The following is a 5,091-nucleotide window of genomic DNA, read 5'->3' as shown; positions in this document are numbered from 1 at the left end:
TCATCTGATGCAGCACTCCATCACTCTCCTTGGTCAAATACCCCTTACACAGCCTGGAGGTATGTTGGGTCATTGTCCTGTTGAAAAACAAACGATAGTCCCAATAAGCCCAAGTATCACTGCAGAATGCTGTGGTAGCCATGCTGGTTACGTGTGCCTTGAATTCTAAATAAATCACAGACATTGTCACCAGCAAAGCACCCCCACACCACCTCCTCCATGCATCACGGTGGGATCCACACATGCGGAGATCATCCGTTCACCTACACTGCATCCCACAAAGACCCAGTGGTTGGAACCAAAAATCTCAAATTTCGAATCATCGGACCAAAGGACAGATTTCCACCAGTCTAATGTACATTGCTCATAAAAAATTAAGAAAACCCCTTGAATGAGTAGGTGTGTCCAAACCTTTGACTGGTACTGTAAGTATTCACATCCCTAACATGATGCAGCTACTGTACCACTATGCTTGAAAATATGGAGAGTGGTACTCAGTAATGTGTTGGATTGGATTAGCCCCAAACACAACACTTTGTATTCAGGACAGAAAGTTAATTCCTTTGCCACATTATTTGCAGTGTTACTTCCTTGTGCATTGTTGCTGTACAGGCTTCCTTCTTTTCACTCTTTCATTTATGTTAGTATTGTGGAGTAACTACAATGTTGTTGATCCATCCTCAGTTTTCTCCTATTACTCTGTAACTGTTTTAAAGTCACCAATGACCGCATGGTGAAATCTCTGAGCGGTTTACTTCCTCTCGAGCAACTGATATAGGAAGGACGCTGTCACGAGAATTTTCAATCCCAATGATAATAACTGACAATCAATAACTCTGACCAATCCCCGAGATCTGTAAAACCATGGGTTTAATAATAATTCGTCAAAGACTCAGCTTATGCAGAAAGATAGTACAGTTTATTCACAAGAATTATACATTTTATAGCTGGGCACATACTTCCACACAAACAGTAGATATCCTACACACATACAGTATTCGGCCCCCTTGAACTTTGCGACCTTTTGCCACATTTCAGGCTTCAAACATAAAGATATAAAACTGTATTTTTTTGTGAAGAATCAACAACAAGTGGGACACAATCATGAAGTGGAACGACATTTATTGGATATTTCAAACTTTTTTAACAAATCAAGAACTGAAAAATTGGGCGTGCAAAATTATTCAGCCCCCTTAAGTTAATACTTTGTAGCTCCACCTTTTGCTGCGATTACAGCTGTAAGTCGCTTGGGGTATGTCTCTATCAGTTTTGCATATCAAGAGACTGACATTTTTTCCCATTCCTCCTTGCAAAACAGCTCAGTGAGGTTGGATGGAGAGCATTTGTGAACAGCAGTTTTCAGTTCTTTCCACAGATTCTCGATTGGATTCAGGTCTGGACTTTGACTTGGCCATTCTAACACTTGGATATGTTTATTTTTGAACCATTCCATTGTAGATTTCGCTTTATGTTTTGGATCATTGTCTTGTTGGAAGACAAATCTCCGTCCCAGTCTCAGGTCTTTTGCAAACGCCATCAGGTTTTCTTCCAGAATGGTCCTGTATTTGGCTCCATCCATCTTCCCATCAATTTGAACCATCTTCCCTGTCCCTGCTGAAGAAAAGCAGGCCCAAACCATGATGCTGCCACCACCATGTTTGACAGTGGGGATGGTGTGTTCAGGGTGATGAGCTGTGTTGCTTTTACGCCAAACGTAACGTTTTGCATTGTTGCCAAAAAGTTCCATTTTGGTTTCATTTGACCAGAGCACCTTCTTCCACATGTTTGGTGTGTCTCCCAGTTGGCTAGTGGCAAACTTTAAACAACACTTTTTATGAATATCTTTAAGAAATGGCTTTCTTCTTGCCACTCTTCCATAAAGGCCAGATTTGTGCAATATACGACTGATTGTTGTCCTATGGACAGAGTCTCCCACCTCAGCTGTAGATCTCTGCAGTTCATCCAGAGTAATCATGGGCCTCTTGGCTGCATCTCTGATCAGTCTTCTCCTTGTATGAGCTGAAAGTTTAGAGGGACGGCCAGGTCTTGGTAGATTTGCAGTGGTCTGATACTCCTTCCATTTCAATATTATCGCTTGCACAGTGCTCCTTGGGATGTTTAAAGCTTGGGAAATCGTTTTGTATCCAAATCCGGCTTTAAACTTCTTCACAACAGTATCTCGGACCTGCCTGGTGTGTTCCTTGTTCTTCATGATGCTCTCTGCGCTTTTAACGGACCTCTGAGACTATCACAGTGCAGGTGCATTTATACGGAGACTTGATTACACACAGGTGGATTGTATTTATCATCATTAGTCATTTAGGTCAACATTGGATCATTCAGAGATCCTCACTGAACTTCTGGAGAGAGTTTGCTGCACTGAAAGTAAAGGGTCTGAATCATTTTGCACGCCCAATTTTTCAGTTTTTGATTTGTTAAAAAAGTTTGAAATATCCAATAAATGTTGTTCCACTTCATGATTGTGTCCCACTTGATGTTGATTCTTCACAAAAAAATACAGTTTTATATCTTTATGTTTGAAGCCTGAAATGTGGCAAAAGGTCGCAAAGTTCAAGGGGGCCGAATACTTTCGCAAGGCACTGTACACACACACAAAGAGTAGGTATCCTTCGCACATGCATACAAGTTCAAATCTTAAGCTATGCCTTGCTCAGGCAGTCTGTGTTTTTCCACTATACAGATACATTGTTTCTTTAATCTGCAACTCATTTCATAATTTTCTGTGAGCCCAACAGTTTCTCCCCTCCACGGGTGGAGACAGAATGTCCTGTAGGGAACACAGCATTCCAGCTTGTCTGTTGATAGCTCCTCTTATCATTTGTTTCGCATTTGCACCCTGCTTACGTACTAAAAAGGAACAAAATGTCCTTGTTCTAATTCTGACTAAAACTACACATTATCAGATTATAGCATGTGGTAAATAACATTTGATTTGAGTCAATGTCACTATTTTACTGTGAAATTGCTCGTATATGAAATAGGCCTACAATAGGCTTCAAGCGGCAAACTTATTTTGTCTCATACCAAAAGTAAGCAAGCATAATTGTGCCGCTGGGGTAGCCTAGTGCCAGATATATTTGTGCTATCATGTCAGCTGTTTGGCATGACAAGGGGTGGCATGATGGCACAAACAGACTGGTGCCCAGTCTACCTCTGGGGCTTTCTCCACCACAGAATAATACACCATGTTTGTGGAGAATGTAATTCTGCATTCATAACCAAGTAGAATGGTGGTAATTACCAGTTGTGACATTGGAAATACTTGTTTTCCACTTGTGTAACAAGCCTGAATTTAAAATTGATAACATTTCGATTTTGTGTCACTGATCTACACACAATACCTCATAATGTCAAAGTGGAATTATGTTTTCACAAATGTTTACAAATGAATAAAAAATGAAAATCTGAAATGTCTTTCGTCAATAAGGATTCAAACCTTTTCTTATGGCAAGCCTAAATAAGTTCAAGAATAAAGATTCCACCTCCAACATTGATTTAGAGAATTTGGCAGTATGTCCAACCAGCCTCACAACCGCAGACCACATGTATGGCGTTGTGTGGGCGAGCATGATAATGCACGGCCACATGTCGCAAAGATCTGTACACAATTCCTGGTAGCTGAAAAATGTCCCAGTTCTTCCATGGCCTGCATACTCACCAGAAATGTCACCCATTGAGCATGTTTGGGATGCTCTGGCTCGATGTGTACAACAGAGTGTTCCAGTTCCCGCTAATATCCACCAACTTCACACAGCCATTGAAGAGGAGTGGAACAATATTCCACAGGCCACAATCTAAAGCCTGATAAACTCTATGCAAAGGAGATATGAAAGGCTGCATGAGGCAAATGGCCACACCAGAGATACTGACTGGTTTTCTGATCCACACCCCTACCTTTTTTTTAAAGGTATATGTGACCAACAGATTCATATCTGTATTCCCAGTCATGTGAAATCCATAGATTAGGGCCTAATGAATTTATTTAAATTGACTTATTTCCTTATATGAACTGTAACTCAGTAAAATCAATTACATTGTTGCATGTTGTGTTTAGATTTTTGTTCAGTATACAAACAGACAACAGCCACCTTTTCAACCACATACAGTACATTCTATCATATTTTGCATGACTGCTGAAAAACAGGTGCCACCCACAAGGAAGTGGTGAGGTGCACAAATTTACATGTCTCTTCAGAGTGCAAAGTTGAGAGGCTATAGTTCTTTTTTACGATTGGACACAATTTTAAAAAGGTTGCCTTGTCAATTTGTCGGTGTGATAGTTGTGTGGTGGAAAGGTATGCAGAGGGATATAGCTGGCTCTGCTGACTGGAAGTGTTGGAACAGTGAAACCCAACACTGGTTGACTTTCAGTAAAAAAAACACCTGACCTCGGGCTCATAGGACAGTGGGATCGTGGTCAAGGTTGAAACTGCTAAACAAATCTAAAGTACTGCACACACTTTATTTATCTCCTATCTTAAAATCCTTGGTTCCTTTTTTAAATGGCCTTTACAAGAACATTGCGTAATTCAATTATAATGCAATGCAATATGCAACAAAGTTCATCTGAATAGAAACTGACAAAACCCTGGAAATGACCACATGTTTCAGAAAGCATTATGACATCACATTTAAATATACATTTACAATCCACAGATTTCAGCTATAGTTCATCACTGCTCCCCCAACCAATTGATTCTTTATAATAATTGTACACCACAGCTCCCCTCCCCCACAGCACACTAGACCTGTTAAGTTTGTTACCCATCAGTACCTCTGTAACCCACTAGACCTGTTTTTAAAGTTTCTGTTCGACCTTCCTAGAACCCAAGAAACATTCTACAAACTTCCTTGTCAAAAGTATCAAATCTCCGTAGGGCTCGTACACCATCTTTGCTGAACTGAATACACAGTAAAGCCAATATGTCAGAATACTTCAAATAGAAATATCGATGACGGAAAGGAAGCTATTTTTGACCATTTATAAGGATAATTTCTCTATGAAAGGAATGCTTCTTTTACAGTAGTGAGACAGACAAGTACAGCAAGATACACATAACATCTGATGCC

This window comes from Oncorhynchus keta, chromosome 25 (assembly GCF_023373465.1).
Source record: "Oncorhynchus keta strain PuntledgeMale-10-30-2019 chromosome 25, Oket_V2, whole genome shotgun sequence".
NCBI classification, from domain to species: Eukaryota; Metazoa; Chordata; class Actinopteri; order Salmoniformes; family Salmonidae; genus Oncorhynchus; species Oncorhynchus keta.
This window is presented reverse-complemented; position numbering follows the sequence as displayed.